This window comes from Malaclemys terrapin, chromosome 4 (genome assembly GCF_027887155.1).
Source record: "Malaclemys terrapin pileata isolate rMalTer1 chromosome 4, rMalTer1.hap1, whole genome shotgun sequence".
Classification (NCBI taxonomy): Eukaryota; Metazoa; Chordata; order Testudines; family Emydidae; genus Malaclemys; species Malaclemys terrapin.
The window spans coordinates 139,049,379-139,066,212 of NC_071508.1; the positions used below are offsets into that span (position 1 = coordinate 139,049,379).

Here is a 16,834-nt window from a genome sequence, read left to right on the forward strand (position 1 = left end):
TAGTGAATAAGTGAAACCCCCAACCCTGAACATGCGAGTCCTTTGTAGGTAAATGCCTTTCCATGGTAATTTTTGCACTTAGCTGCAAAGTTGTCCAAAATGTATCCTTTATGCCACCCCACTTGTGTCCTTTGAATTGTTCTTTCTGTTCTAGCTATATTAGACTATGAGCCAGATTCGCATAACTAGAACTGGTTGCGGGGAGACTTCGAAAGAATCATTTGAAAGAACCAACTACATATTTATGGCTGAGTTACTCCTTTAGCTTTTGGTGTGGAAGGTTGAGGGTTCTAGTCATACTCATGACCTGTGATGTCTGTATATATGCAGACATAGACGTGTAACATATGCACACGAGTGGCTCTCAGGTTGTTAAAGAGAAAATTTGCCTTAAAGTGTTTGTTTTGGGAGACAGGTAGGTGGAACAGAAAGTACCCTATGGACTTCACCTACAGACTTTAAAAAAAAAAAGTTACTCTGTTAAATTTTTGGCTTTCCAACTTTTACATACAGTACAATACTCAGTACTCTATATACTAAGGGAACAGCAAGGTGTTGATAAAGACTATGACCTACAGTCGTATCCTGTTAGTCCCAACAGCCATGGACCATTATCTGCTGAACCAGAGTTTGCTTTAACCAGAGTGCCTGATCTTTATCCTGTGACAGCAAGGAGGAAAAACATACAGCCATATTTCTTTAGATAGAAGCATTGGCAAGCTTCTGACTGAATAAATGGTGACCCACCTTAATGTAGGATTTATTCTAGCATGTTTCATTTATCTGATCATGATTCTACCAATTCTGAACCTAATTCACCCCAGTCAATGGAATTGCACCTGTTTAGATCAGGGCTATTTTTGGCCCAATTCGATTGCCTGCTGATAGCCTACTTACATTGGCACACTTACTCCAACAGCGTGGGCATTGTAAATCATCACACAAACTGCATTTGTGTGAAACTGTTTTATGGGGTCAGCAACTCTCTGTCAGACGTTAGTATCAGTTTTTTCCTACATTAGTATCAAATTTTTCCTACATAAGTTGACTTTTAAGGACCTTACAGAAGAATGTGTTATTCTGCAAATAATACTAGTTTTATAGGGCAGCTGCATTTTCTGACCTCAATCTCAAGTTTCCTTTGTTATACTTTTTTTTTTTTTTTTTTTTTTGCCATCACTTCAGCCCTCCACAAAGCAATTTATTTAGGATTCATCCAGTGCTCTGAACAGGAGTATGGTTCAATAACGAAAGATATACAGTTCCCTAAACCCTTGCGCCAAACCAAGATCCCCAACAATTGGAAAAAGGCAAATATAGTGCCCATATTTTAAAAATGGAAGAAGGAGAATCCAGGGAATTACAGACAGGTCAGCCTCACCTCAGTCCCTGGAAAAATCATGGAGCAGGTCCTCAAGGAATCCATTTTGAAGCACTTGGAGGAGAGGAAGGTGATCAGGAACAGTGAACATACATTCACCAAGGGCAAGTCATGCCTGACCAACCTGATTGCCTTCTATGATGAGATAATTGGTACTGTGGATATGTGGAAAGCGGTGGATGTGATATACCTTGACTCTACCAAAGCTTTTGATACGGTCTCCCACAGTATTCTTCCCAGCAAGTTAAAGTATGGATTGGATGAATGGACTATAAGGTGGATAGAAAGCTGGCTAGATTGTCGGGCTCAACGGGTAGTGATTAATGGCTCGATGTCTAGTTGGCAGCCTGGTATCGAGCGGAGTGCCCCAGGGGTCGGTCCTGGGGCCGGTTTTGTTCAACATTTTCATTCATGATCTGAATGATGGGATGGATTGCACCCTCAGCAAGTTTGCGGATCACACTAAGCTGGGAGGAGAGAGTGTCCAGAGTGACCTAGACAAATTGGAGGATTGGGCCAAAACAAATCTGATGAGGTTCAACAAGGACAAGTGCAGAATTCTGAACTTAGGACGGAAGAATCCCATGCACTGCTACAGGCTGGCTAAGCGGCAGTTCTGCAGAAAAGGATCTGGGGATTACAGTGGATGAGAAGCTGGATATGAGTCAGCAGTGTGCCCTTGTTGCCAAGAAGGCTAACGGCATATTGGGCTGCATTAGCAGGAATATTGCCAGCAGATCGAGGGAAGTGATTATTCCCATCTACTCGGCACTGGTGAGGCCACATCTGGAGTACTGTGTCCAGTTTTGGTCCCCCCACTACAGAAAGGATGTGGACAAATTAGAGAGAGTCCAGTGGAGGGCAATGAAAATGATTAGGAGGCTGGGGCACATGATTTATGAGGAGAGGCTGCGGGAAATGGGCTTATTTAGTCTGCAGAAGAGAAGAGTGAAGGGGGATTTAATAGCAGCCTTCAACTACCTGAAAAGGGGTTCCAAAGAGGATGGAGCTAAGCTGGTCTCAGTGGTGGTGGATGACAGAACAAGGAGCAGTGGTCTCAAGTTCCAGTGGGTCTAGGTTGGATATTAGGAAACACTATTTCATTAGGAGGATGGTGAAGCATTGGAATGGGTTACCTAGGGAGGTGGTGGAATCTCCATCTTTAGAGGTTTTTAAGGCCCGGCTTGACAAAGCCCTGGCTGGGATGATTTAGTTGCGGTTGGTCCTGCTTTGAGCAGGGGGTTGGACTAGCTAACCTCTTGAGGTCTCTTCCAACCCTAATCTTCTATGATTCTGTGAGTGCAGACTGGGACTGGGTAGACAAGGAGAATAGGAATGGGATGAGTAGCTTTGGGAAAGGAAGACAGACTGTGGCAGGGAGAAATTTTGGGGGGTGTGGGGGTGGAGTGAGGAGAGGGTGGAAGGAGCTGGGGTCTGTGGTGCACACTCCCCTCCAGAGCTCAATGGGAGTTAGGTGCTCAGTGGAATTTCAAGTAGTGCCTATCTGCATCTTTAGTTGTTTAAATGCCTTTAGAACAGAGGTGGGCAAACTACGGGCCACATCCGGCCCATGGGACTGTCCTGCCCAGCCCTTGAGCTCCCGGCTGGGGAGGCTAGCCCCCAGCCCCTCCCCTGCTGTCCCCCCTCCCCCGCAGCCATGCCACCGCGTGGACAGAGCTCTGGGTGGCAGGGCTGTACGCTCCTGCAGGGCAGCACGGCAGTGTGTCTGGCTCCGGCCAGGCAGCACGGCTGCCAGACATGCTGCTCTGAGCGGCATTGTAAGGGGGTGGGGAGCAAGGGGGTTGGATGAGGGGCAGAGGGTCCTGGGGGGCTGTCAGAGGACAGGGAGCAGGGGGTGGTTGGATGGGGCGGAGGTTCTGGGGGTGGGGCAGTCAGGATGGGGAATGGGGGCGGGGTTGGATAGGCATGGGAGTCCTGGGGGGCCTGTCAGGGGGTCGGGGTCTGGATAGGGGTCCGGGCAGTCAGGGGACAGGGAGCAGGGCGGGTTGGATAGGGGTGGGGTTCCAGGGAGGCAGTTAGGGGTGGGGGAGTTCCTGGGAGGGGGCGGTCAGGGGACAAGGAGCAGGGGGGGTCGGATGGGTTGGGGGTTCTGAAGGGGATAGTCAGGGGGTGGGTAGTGGGAGGGGTCGGATAGGGGGCAGGGGCCAGGCTGTTTGGGGAGGCACAGCCATCCCTACCCGGCCCTCCATACAGTTTTGCAACCCCGATGTGACCCTCAGGCCAAAAAGTTTGCCCACCCCTGCTTTAGAATCTGATCTCAGATGCCATAGTGCTGAGCACCGTAGGAAAGCCCAGGAGGCAATTTAATATGTTGTATTTAGAGCAGGCTGTGAATAATGTGCAGTTAACGCAGAGCCACACATTAAACAATGTGGATAAAACTGACAAGCAGCTCATTAAGTGAGCACCTGAGAGGGCTGGCAGGCATCGATCCTAGGCCACCACTCAGCAGCTCACCTGAACAACTGGAGAAGGGAGCAAGTGAAGTGCTAGCTTGCAAAAGGCCCTGCCCACAAAGCCCCTGACTGGAAGAAATGTCCAGCACCACGGATTGGCTGGGAAGCTCTATTTAAACCAGAAAAAGGCACAAGAAGTTGTCTGAGCAACTAGTCAGAAATCCCTGACTGACTGACTGCTACTATGGAACCTACCTACTTCCTGAGTCCTGCCTCTTCCTAGTCCTTGTCCTCTTTATCCCAGACTCCTGCCTCACTCCAGGTCCCTGCTCCTATGTCCTACCCCAGCACTGACTCTGGCTTCTATCCCTGGGTTGGCACCCGACTCGGTCTGCGGCTCTGACCTTTGGCTTTGCTCCTGACTCTAATCATTAGGCCTGACCACCCACACCTCTCTCCCTACAGCACCATCCGCCTGTGCACTGAATGGGGCAGGGTCCTGTGGAAAGAACATGTGATTATAGACTGTATCATAATACAGACGCACAAAAGGGCTGCAGTAAGATTGCACAGGCACCTTTAAAACTTTCTTCACTTTTGAGTGAGTGACTGCAATTTTAATATTAAGATAGCTTTTTCTGTGTAATGTGTACATAAAATGGCTGAAGATGACCTTTTCCAAAGGGCTACCTTTGCTCCCAGAGAAGTCACTGAGGGTTTGTCTACACTACAGTTGGAAGCATGTCTTCCACCTTGGGTAGACAGACATGCACTAGCTCTGGTCGAGCTAGCTTACTACGAACAGCAGTGTGGCAATAGTGGCCTGGCCTAGCCACATGAGCACAACCTGACTAACTCATGACACAGTGTCCACACTGCTATATTTAGTGTGTTAACGCTGCTCAATCTAGCATGTCTGCCTGTCTATCTGGCATGCTCCCAGCAGCAGTGTAGACACCCTGAATGTTTTACCATTGAGAGAGTTGTATTTAGCTACTGAAATGCAAATGTCCCCATTAGGCCATGCCCACGTAGGGGACAAAGTCCTGTTTTGTACTATACTAAATGTAATATTTTTTTAAAGCCATTCCAAGCTACTCAGATTTATTTTAAACTATATCACACAGCTCTCCACACTTTAAGTGATACTAACAATGTTTGCTGTTCTTCTCTTTTCCTCACAGCGACTGGATAAAGATGTGAAAGTCTCTCAGCACTAGATTATAAGAGGGTGCTTTGAAAGTAAACCTGGGTGTTTTTGTCTTTTAAAATCTCCGCACAACATAAATAACCTGCATCTTAATGCTTTTTCATTAGAAGTAATATAATATGTAATCAGCCTTTTTTTTTTTTTTTTTTTTTTTTTTTTTTTTAGCCACAAGTGAAAGTGCCCTTAGACTTCCAGTTAAAAGTGCAGTGTATCAATTCTGCAGCTGCCATTTTCAGCAATGCTAACAATTTGGCCCCATCTACACTAGCTGGCAAACTGACATTGCTCTCACCTGGGGCTGAGTTGGGTTCTAACAACTACTGGTAAACTTAGTATTTTTAGCAGAGTTAGACACAACTTTTATTTCTCTTCCTATAATTAAAAGCCTTCTGCTTGCCCCATTAACCTTCTGTGTGGCTACTTAATGGGTGCTTGCCTTAAGAAACATTGAACAGCCTAGCACAGAGATAAAGACATATTCCACAATGAAACAACTAAAATATATTCATTATTCAACAAGGCATTTAACATTTGAAAAGCATCATTAATCATTAGACTTGTGAAAGGTCCCCTGTTTTTGTAGGAAATTTGGAGGGGTTTGATCTGTTTAAGCACACCATTAAATCCAGCTACCTTTACTTTGCTTTTGTGACCATAAAAAAAAAAAAAAAAAAAAAAAGCCGCTCTGCAAGCTGTTGATTTCTGAAATTACATTGTGTGCTTTTTTTATGTAAAACTAATTAAAATGTGCATAACCCAATTACAAACTATTCCCTTAGAGCAAATTTTATATTTAACTGCGCCAGGATGCATCAGCTGTGAGACATGGCCCTATATTTGCAAACAGGAGCTGTGTAATGGCACAAGTGGTCAAATAAATATGCTGATGGTTTTGTCTCTTTCTTCATGCACTGTGAATGTTTGGATCAGAACCAGCTACTTTCTGACATGTCGGGTAACTGAGTTTTGCCTCCACCACCTAAGCAGAATATCTAGGACAGTGGTTCCCAAACTTGTTCCACTGCTTGTGCAGGGAAAGCCCCTGGCGGGCCAGGCCGGTTTGTTTACCTGCCACGTCCACAGGTTCAGCCGATCGCGGCTCTCAGTGGGTAAATTTAAGGGGGAAATGTCATTTCTGACCTTGACTGGAAAAAATCTGGCTGAATGATCTCCTGGGACTGTTGCAAAATGGCATTTCCTTTCCTCTGCTCTTTTCTACCCCTCTGTGTTCAGATGCGGTCACCCTCACTACAGGCTTATTGGTGCTGCTTACCAGATTAAAATGGATAACTGAGATTTCTTAGCATTTGCCTGTACTCAGGTCATTCCTTCCTGAGTACACATTACAATACCAGCATATTGACTGCATAGGCAACGCTGCTGGGCACAAAACAGTGTGGGGAGTAACTGGCCTTGCCTTATGAACTTTAAGCCAAAGTTATGCTGCCTTTAGCTGCCCCTTGGGTCCAATGAGATTGCCATGGCATCTATGTATGTGTGGGCGATACCCAATTTTATGACTTTAAACGATGTACCTTTCCCTTGTAGACAAGTTCCTGAGCTTGAGCAGGCAATGAATGCTTCTCTGTACTAATGAAATGTCCAAGTCTTAATGGATTAGTAGGTTTCATAGCTGCATACCTTCAACATTACTTTATAGTGCAGAATGCTGGGGAATGAGAAAGTATGACATGTCCAAACTGTCTTCTTTCCATACAACCTGCCTCGGAAAAATCCTCCGTATCTTTTGGCCTAGAACAATCTCAAACCAAGATCTATTGAGACAGTGCAACCAAGAGGATATGAACGCCATCATTGCCAGGAGGCATTGGAAATGGATTGGCCATGTGGAAACTGATTCCATCACCAGAGTAGCAGTAAGATGGACACCTGAAGGCAAGCGAAAATGAGGCCACCCGAAAACAACATGGCGAAGAGCTGTGGAAGCCAAGCTGAAAAACCTGGGGCACAGCTGGGGAACCATTGAAAGACTTGCCAGAAACAGACAGGAGTGGAGGAGCTTCATCGCTGCCCTAAATGCCAGAGGCGTAATGAGAACATGATGATGATGATATCAGATTAAATCTGCATTTCTACTGATAAAAATACAAGTCACTACTAATAGGTTTTCAGATTGCATTAGCAAAAATACATCTAAATTGTATGCTGTGTCTATAAAAAATGAAGAGGGCAAAAAAGTCACTAACACATTATGATGGATTCAAAAATTTGTCTTCAGGGGTGAAAGTAACTTAAAGGACTTACTGGTACTCCAGAGTCCTGTGAAGGGGGCGGGGCCTCAACTGGAAGAGCCGTGGCCTCTACTGGAAGAGGTGGGGCCTTTAAATCCCGGAGCTTTTAAATCAGGATTTAAAGGGATCGGGGATCTGGCTGAAGCTAGGAGCCCCGGCCCCTTTAAATCACCCCCGGAGCTACCAGCTGCAGAGGTGGCTGGGAGCCCTGGGGTTTGGGCAGGGGTGAAAGTAATTTACATTTCTTACCCATATGGTCCAATCGCAAGCAACCCACCTCTTCTACCTACTTCATGGATCCCTCCCATTGCATGACATAGATATAGAAAATAAAGCTGCTACTATCACTAAAAATACTGTCTATAATAAAACTTTAATATTGGAATAAGCCTGAAAAAGTGAAAACTCACTGTCACATTTTTCTCCGTGTCTTCCCTCCTCCTCCAGCCAGGTTGCCGATGCTAGGCCGTGCTTTCCCCCGGCCTGGCACTCAGCAGCGGCTGCAGGGGCTCCCCTCTAGCTTGGAGCAGGGAGACTGGCTGAGAGGGAGAAGCAAACCTACCCCTTGCATAAGAACAGTTTTAACTCAGCTGTTCCTTGCGCAGTTCAGCTTCTGAGGTTAGGAACCGTTTCTGGCATCCTTGTTAATTTCACTCCCAGTTGTTGGGGGGTGGGGGGAAGGTATGTGTGACCCTGGCAGGAGCAGTTCTTTTCTGCCCCCTGGATGAGGGGATCTCCAATACTACTATAATACAATAGTAGAGGCCAGTTGCTGGGGTCGGGGGCAGTTGGCGGTAGGCTGCAGCAGCATTGTCTGTGACACACACATTCATACACACTATATGTATTACTGTCCTGTGGGGAAGATGTCAGTGCCCTTTTAAAGGGTGGAGGGGGAGACAAGTGTTTCTGGGCTAACACCTCAGGAACTTCTGCTTAATGTGTGCTGCTTAATGGAGTCCGTCCTTCCCCAGGGGGCTGTTGGTCCAACTCCTACACTGAAGAGCTATCTTTTTTGAGAAATCCATCCATACTGTACCTATACATTTAGAACATACCTGGATCAGAGTAGATTTAGATCTGTGAAGCAAGACCAGAAGATTTTGTTTTCCCAGGAAGACATTCATGTGGATGTTCCAAAGTTAGCTTTTGAGTGCCATACCCCCACATAGTGGGAGCAAGGAGGGCAAGGGACTGCGTTGCACCATGCCCACCAGTGCCCCACTTTCCCTAGATCCTCCCTATTTCCTAGCAAGTCAGATATCAAGGATTTTTTAATCTCCCTTCCAGGCACATAAAAGAGTGCAGGGGGCACACCAGTGGGTGACTAGTAGTAGGGGAAGGCAGGGCAGGGGTGAATGAAGGACAGCTGGAATAGCCTTCATGAAATATACAAGATACTTAGAGAAAGTTTTGTCAATTTCAGCCTCTGCACTTTGCAGGCACGGCAAAACAAAAAGAGATCTGAGATTGCGCCCTATGTTCTTATGCAGGCAGCTAGAGGGGAGAGCCCCTCTTGAGTGGGGGGTGGGGAGGATTTAAGCTGCGCAACCAAATGCTTGTATTTGTTGTGTATATTAGTATTGGCAAGATCCCCTCATCCCGGGGGCAGAAAAGAACTGCCCCTGCCCAGGGCCGGCTCCCAAAAGCTGCGATCACGATCGCGATCTGCGGCGGCAATTCAGCGGGAGGTCCTTTGCTCCGAGTGGGAATGAGGGACCGTCCACCGAATTGCTGCCAAATAGCTGGACGTGCCGCCCCTCTCCGGAGAGGCCGCCCCAAGCACCTGCTTGGCCAGCTGGTGCCTGGAGCCGGCCCTGCCCCTGCCATGGTCAAACACACCCTCCCCCCAGCAACTGTGAGTGAAATTAACAAGGATGCCAGAAACGGCTCCTAACCCTGGGGGCTGAACGTTGCAGGGAACAGCTGAGAGTTTAAACTATTCTTATGCAGGGGGTAGGCTTGCTTCTCCCTCTCAGACAGTCTCCCTGCTGCAAGGTAGAGGGGAGCCGCTGCTGCTGAGTGCCAGGCAGGGGGGAAAGCACGGAGCCTAGCGTCGTCAGCCTGGCTGGAGGAGGAGTCAGATTGCACCTTTTCTTACCTGTCCGCCATACCGGCTTACTTTCACCTCTGCTTGTCTTTTCTGAGACTTGTAAGAATATCATTGGGTAGCTCTCAAAGGCTGCTGCTGAAACTGAAGGCTGATTTCCAGTGTCCCAGTGAAACAAATGCAGATAGTTTCCCTGCTTGATAGCAGCCCCATGAGTTGTTCTGCACATACTGCCTGATTCAAAGTCCATTGAAGCCAATGGAAAGACTCCCACTGACTTCACAGGCTTGGACCGGGCCTCCACATGATAAATGTAGGACTCTGAACCCGGAAACTGCCCCGTGTAGGTGGAGCTGTGCCCCCACATGAAGCCCAGTTGATTTAAATGGGTCTCCAGCACACTTTTTTCCCCCCAGAAAGTTACAGCCCTAGAGCATTTTCCCCCTGTGTTCCATGTATTACTACATGTCAGGTATTCTACTATAGAGATGTTCACACTGTAGGTGGTCAGGTGAAATTCATATGGCATAGTTAGCATGCATCATATTTTACCACATCACATGTATTATTGCAGAATGTAGCAGTTGCCATGTAATTCCTCTGGCCAGACCTTGCTGACACCACTCCTTCAACACAGGAGCTGTCTGGTTGAAGTTAGAGAGTAAACACTAAGCATCCCATGATGGTTGTGGGATCAGGCCCCACAATTTGTGCCCGGTGGATTAATTGATTAATATTTGACCAGTTCTTTGCAAACTTGTTAAGTGCTGTGTATGCGCTAAAGATTTGGAGGATTATTCTTTGGAAGAGGGTTGAGGGAGATGACACATGAGATTAAAGCCAAGACTACCGCAGACACGTCATGAGCATTCTGTCTCCATTGCATTTTTTAAAATTCTTCCATTCGTTTGTTTTCATACCGAGCTAAAGAGATGCCATTTCCCATTTAGATCAGGGTCCTCCTCTTTCCTGGCTTGTTCATCCATTGAAGTTTACTGTTGAGTCGAAGGAAACGTTTAGAAAGGAAGGAAGGGAGATAGATGAATTATGGCACTTGAAGTCAGAGGGAAAATTCTAAAAGGAAAATGTAATTAAGAAATAAATTGAAAAACGGATGCACCTGTGATACAGTGGCCAGAAACGATTATTTTAGAGGGAAAATGATTGCAGGCAGCTTAATTCTATTTCATTCCCTCACTCTAGGGATTTGGGCTGTCTGCTCATTTATTTGGACATAAAGCAAACCTGTTCTGCTTTCTTTGTTAGTTGTAATGAGTATTATTTTGTTGCAGCATTTTAATTAAACACCATCACATCCATGTAAGTATCTCAGTACATTTAGGACAGTGGAACTCTCCTCTGTTGCTTTTCAGATGCACTTGGCATTTGTTTTTTTCGGTCCGTGCTATGAAGTGTTCTGTAAACACACAAATGGGGAAAAGTAAGTTTATCTGCTGGGAAAAAGCGCCAAGGTTTTTGTAAATCCAAGGCTCTTCAAAAAGAGCGAATGGTTTGGAGGAAATTCAAAAGACAGTACATCTCAGAGTCAGTGGGGCTATGTTTTAATGATCATGTGTAAGGCAGGAGAAGAAAGGACAGAAAAAAGAGGCAGCAAAAATGGTAAATGACATTGACACAAAGTATGGAGTGTTGTTGTAGCCATGTAGGTCCCATGGTATTAGAGAGAGACAAGATGGGTGAGGTAATATCTTTTATGGGACCAACTTCTGTTGGTGAGACAAGCTATCAAGCCTACACAGAGCTCTTCTTCAGATCTGGGAAACGTACTAAAAGTGTCACAGGTGGAACAGATTGTTTAGCAGAAGTAATGAACGCATAGTTCAAGGACTATTCAAGATGAAGTGACCCATTAATACCACTCCAGTCATAGGAGGAAAGGTTGTTAGTGGCTTACAGATTGTTGTAATAAGCCATAATTCCAGTGTCTCTATTCAGTCCATGGTTTTTAGTGTCTAGCTAAGCTATGAATTTAAGCTCCAAGGCTTGTCTTTTACTCAGGTTTCCTTTGAGGATGAGGACTGAGAGGCCAGGTATAGAGAGGTCACTTTGTGAAGAGTGTTCACCCACAGCTGATAGGGTATTTTTGTCTTTTATCATTTTCCTGTGAGTTCATTTGAGAAGTGTAATGGTTGTCTGGTTTCAAAGATGTTGTTGGGGGCATTTAGTGCACTGGATGAGGTACACCACATGTTGTGATAGGCATGTGTAGGATCTTGAGAGGTGAGTTGTGGGGGGTGTATATCATTGTAGCAGTGGAGATTGTCTGCAGGTTTTGCATCTGTTGTTCTGGCAGGTCTGGCGCTCCTTTGAGTTGGTGTGTCCTGGTCTGTGGGGTGCTTGCTTCTGATGATGAGCTTGGAGTGGTTGATGGTACTTACACTGTGGTCATCATCATGGTACGGTGCCCTTAGAGTGACAGCCTGAAATTAAGTTAACTGTATTGTGACACTCTGTACCTCGGGGGAACCCTCTGAACCCCCATGTTCATCCTTACAATATAATTGTGTGGTATTAATGCTAAGTTTGTCATGTCGGGTGTCTTCGGAAGGCTCATGATGCACTGAACATTGTTGTTATAGTAATGTTATAGCTTGTAATTACATGTGTATAGTTATGAGGCTAAAAATATGTCCTCATGGCTTAAAACAAGCCCAGGCAAAAACTCTCTAGGAGCAGAGGCCCAGGCAAAACTCTCCAGGAGCAGAGGGGCAGTTCACACCTCATCAGGGCATGTATGGGACAAACCCAGCCCAGCCTCACAGGAACAAAGGACACTGGCCTAGGCAGCAACAAAGGATTTGTTGGACTCTCCAGTGAGTCACCCCCCTTCCCTTGGTCAGTTTGAGGACTACGATGAGGTAATGCTCACCTGACTCTGAAGGGGGGAGCAAAGCCAAGAGGGAAGAAAGGACATGATAAAAGGGAGAGACATTTGCCATGCTCGCTCTCTCTTCCACCTCCATTACAGATACCACCACCAAGCGACTGAAGCGCTGATCAAAGGGGAGAGCCTGGCTGAAAGGCAGCCAGCCAGCCTGTGGTGAGAAGCATCTAAGTTTGTAAGGGCACTGAAAGTGTTAAGATCAGCTTAGAATGCGTTTTGCTTTTATTTCAGGGCTTTGGAGCGGAGCCCGGAGCTGGAGCGCGGAGCAGCTCCAGAGCAGTGGAGCTGCAGGATTTTGCCTGGAGCTGGAGTGGAGCAGGAGCACCGCTTCAAAGCCCTGTATTTCATTTGATCAAATATGACTTATTGTGCTTTGACTTATAATCACTTAAAATCTATCATTTGTAGTTAATAAATTCGTTTGTTTATTCTACCTGAAGCAGTGCGTTTGGTTTGAAGCGTGTCAAAGACTCCCCTTGGGATAACAAGCCTGGTACATATCAATTTCTTTGTTAAATTGACAAACTCATAAAAGCTTGCAGCATCCAGCAGGCATAACTGGACACTGCAAGATGGAGGTTCCTAGGGTTGTGTCTGGGACCGGAGATATTGGCTAGTGTCATTCGGCTGCACAATCCAAGCAGCGGCTGGCAAAAAGTGCTCACTCACGTAACTGGGAGCAGGTTACATGCCAGAGGCTGTGCATGAACAGCCCAGGAGTGGGGGTTCTCACAGCAGAGCAGGGTAAGGTGGCTCCCCGAGTCGAGGATTGGAGTGACCTAGCAGATCACCGGTCTGGATAACAGCAGGTGAATGTTATATGGATATAATTTGCCTTACAACTTCACTGTAGCACTTCACTGTCACTGCTTAAGGACAGAATGCTCCTCCTTTTGCAGGGACTGGAAGCAAGATCCTATGAGAGACAGCAGCCTATGCAGCTGATTCTCCTTAGGACGAAGCACTGCTATTGGCCGCATCTTGAACCATTATGTTCTCTCGGAACACTTCCTAGCCCACGACTTTCTCTAGAGTTGCTGCACCTCTTGGGTTCTCGTGTGTGTGTGTCTGTGTGTGTGTTTTATTTGCCGAGCTTGTATGAAATCTCTGATAATGAATTTTATATTGCCAGTAAGGCTGCCTGAAAGAAAGAATGTTCCCGTCTTCCAGCTAGACTTCTACATGAAATTGTTCTCCCTTTGTATAAACCTCCGTAAAGAAATGGGGACATGTCCAGCCTGATATTTACAAAAATGATTTCACCATCTTCTAAAGCAAATGTTGTGTAACACAAGCAAACAGCTGTTAAATAGATCAGAAAATAACAGCTCTCATAAATGCTTCTGACTCACAACTCCTGAAAAGCGCCTCTAATAAGGCCTGCACTGTTCTTTTCTGTGATGATACATATTTTATCAACACAACCTTACCAGCAGGAAGGAGGCTGAATGCTGGGTAATCCCAGAACTGAGTCACAGGGGAAGACAGTCGTGAATGTGATGATGTTAGTCGGACTATCAGGTTTTATTAAATTGAAAATATGTGTTAAAAGTACAGTTGAAAACATAACTTTGCTGCAATTCATTATTTCTTATACTCTTAGGTATTTCTCTAGTGTTCATCACTGTAATTAGCTGAATTTACAATACTGATAATTCCCCCACCCCGAAACCCTGACACATTAGGAGTCAGTATAAATGCATCAGAATCTGTTCTGATCTGAAGTACCGTCAGTATACTGAAGTATTGTTTCCTCCGCCACAGAATAAATGGTAGGTCCTCACTGGATCCTGGAAATGCTTTAACCAATTATTCTGGGAACTTTTCCAGGGGAATGTTTTCCTGTCGGAAAATGTCATTATGGTAGAATTAAAAGTTTCCAAGGGAATGTGTCAATTTTGACAAAATTTTTGTTTTGAAAAAAAATCGAAACAAAATTTTCCTTATTGGAACAGAACATGTTTGGTGTTTGTTTCAAAATGACTTAATTAGACGTTTGTTTTATATTAATTTTAAAATAAAGTCAAAGTTGGAATGAAATGTTTCAGTTGTCCCAAACCAAACATTTTAAAAAATGGTTTTTGTGTGTTTTCATTCCAATTCAGAACAAAAACACATTTTGAAATTGCAACATTTCCCCGGGAACAGAACTTCCAGTCCCTGCACAGATCTGCTGGGCGTTCTCTTTTTTCCTACTGCAAACACCGACCTTGAGTCCCATTAGATATAGACAGTGATATGGGGGGAAATCCTGCAGCACAGGCTCAGACCCTTTCTTAGGCAATACTCCCACTAACACCAGTGCGTGAAAAGCCCAAGTACCTGATGTGCTGTCTGGACTGAAAGGCTCACTCCCCTTGAAAGGCTGGGAGGACACGCCAACTGCTGCTTCTGAGATGGATGCAAGCTGAGCACCATGAGTCATCTGCCACCTGGCCAATGACCATCCACCCTCTCATCACCTTCTGTAGGATGGCACCACTCCACTGTCCTAGGGACTGACAGATAGACGGGCCCTCCTGAACTAAAATCTCTTCTCTGCAGTGTGCAATGCGGCCATCAAATTACGCAGGGGCTGAGAGGAATATATTTTTAACCAACATAGTCCTAATTAATGAACCAAATGAGTCTGGCCCTTCTGTACTGGTGGTATTGCTGCATAATAGAGCCCTTGAGTCTAACAAGTGTCCTATATCTGTCTTGGATACTATGTGATGGGCCATATAAGTATCTAAGTGCCTCACAGTCTTTACTATATTTAGCCTCACAGCATGCCTGTAAAGTAGAGTAGTGCTATTATCCCCATTTGTAACCGAAGCACAAAGAGCCTAAGTGACTTACCCAAGGTACAGAGCAGGGATTTAAACCTCCATCTCCCACAGCCTAGGCACTGGGCCATCCTTCCAGTCCTCCCATGCTATATTCTTAAAGCCTGACAATAGAATCTCTCAGCCCATATTCATGAACGATGGCGCCCACTTCTGTGGCAATACAAAACAAAGAGTCTTAAAGTCGGGAGCTTAGAAATGGGAAATCAGCCTGTTCAGAAAGTCCCATTTTTCCAGTTTCAGATTTCTTGCATGGAGAGCGCTTTTTGTCTACTGTTTTTATGGGTCAGTGGTGACAATGGGGTGTTGGCTAGATCAATTACATGTAAAAATCTATTTTTGACATTTTCCCTGGGACCGATTGGTAACAGCCTCTTCTATTTAAAAGTAAATCTAGAAGTAGCCACCAAGGCTAAGATTTTCAACAGTGACTTTTGGTGCCCCAATTATCCCAACCAGTGGGGTAATGAGGGCCCTGGTGCAAGAATAGGTTAGGGGCCCCGTTCCTGATTCCAAAATCTAAGATTTTGCTTACCGTCCCCATCCCATCCCATCCCCCACACTCCCCACTCACCCCTAATTCACCAACAACTCAGCCCTCCTAACCCCTCACCAACTGTCCTGGGACCTTCCTGGCTACTTACTGGTGTCCCCGGCTTAGCATTCTGCTCCCATCCTGATTTAGAGTGACTCCTCCTAATCCTGGCTGCCCAGTAGCGCCATGTGCTCCCATCACCTGCCCCACACTCACACAGCACCACCCCTCTGTTGTGATGGAGTGGCTGGACCAATCCTGAGCAGTGCTGTGAAACCACTGTAATGATACTCGCTCAAATTTGGCCCAGATGCCCCACCATCATGATGGAGGCATGGCCGGGCCAAACCTGAATGGTGCTGCAACCTGGCAGCATGCCCAGTTGCAATGCCACTCAAATGTGGCCCCCACTGCCCCTCCATCAATGGAGGGGCACCAGGGCCAAATTTGAGAGAATGTCTTGTCACCCTGTGCACCAGGTGAAGGGCCAGAGAGTTGCACTGTTTGGCTGGGCCCCCATAACCACATGGGTCCTGCCGTGACTGCACCACTTGCACTATTGTAGCTATGCCATTGTACCCAACTTGAGCCACCTTAAAGGGGCCTGAATCTTCAGAGACTGGGTGTTCAGCACCCTATAAAGCACCCAAACTCACTAGTCACTTTTGGAAATCTTGGCTTAAGTTTCAGCTTTCCTCCACTACTGGTACCTTGTTTACTCCTGGGGAATCCTGAGCCGCTGCACACACGGCAGAATTCATATGTTCTGCAGACTTTTTTTTCTCTCCACAGAAAATACGTTCTGCTGGAGAGGCGCTGCAATTTTGCCTTTCGCCCACCAGGGGATGCTGTGGTGCCCGAACAGAGGCAGCTGGCTCACAGCTCACCAGCCATAGCAGTCAGTACCCAATAGGGAAAGAGCAGAGGCTGCATTCCTCACAGCGCCCTGCCCGTGGGGCCAGGTGAGGAGCATGGGATATGGGGGGGGGACAGACAGAGTGGGGCCCTCGGGGCTGCTGCAGGTGGGGTCACATAGACTGGGGTTCAGAAGTGCTAGTTGCGGGAACAGACTGGAGCAAGGGCTAAATGGGAGCGGGGGTGATGGGACACATGGGGATGGGGCAAGGGAATGCAGGGACATATGGGGAGAGAGGGCAGGGGATGACTGGGGATGCAGGGACACATGGGGGAGGGGTACATAGGGACGGGGAGGGGGTGCAGGGACACATGGGATGGGGGAGGTGGTGCAGAGCCAC

At 46.5% G+C, this 16,834-nt stretch overlaps 1 long non-coding RNA gene across 1 annotated transcript in view; it reads left to right on the forward strand.

Moving 5' to 3' along the window:
• Positions 1–12,646, forward strand: part of LOC128837203 (uncharacterized) — a 28,532-nt gene extending 15,886 nt beyond the window's left edge. The window contains exon 2 of the long non-coding RNA XR_008444921.1: positions 12,447–12,646. This is a non-coding gene — a long non-coding RNA (uncharacterized LOC128837203). The remainder of the gene's footprint in view (positions 1–12,446) is intronic.
• The last annotated feature ends 4,188 nt before the right edge of the window (positions 12,647–16,834 follow it).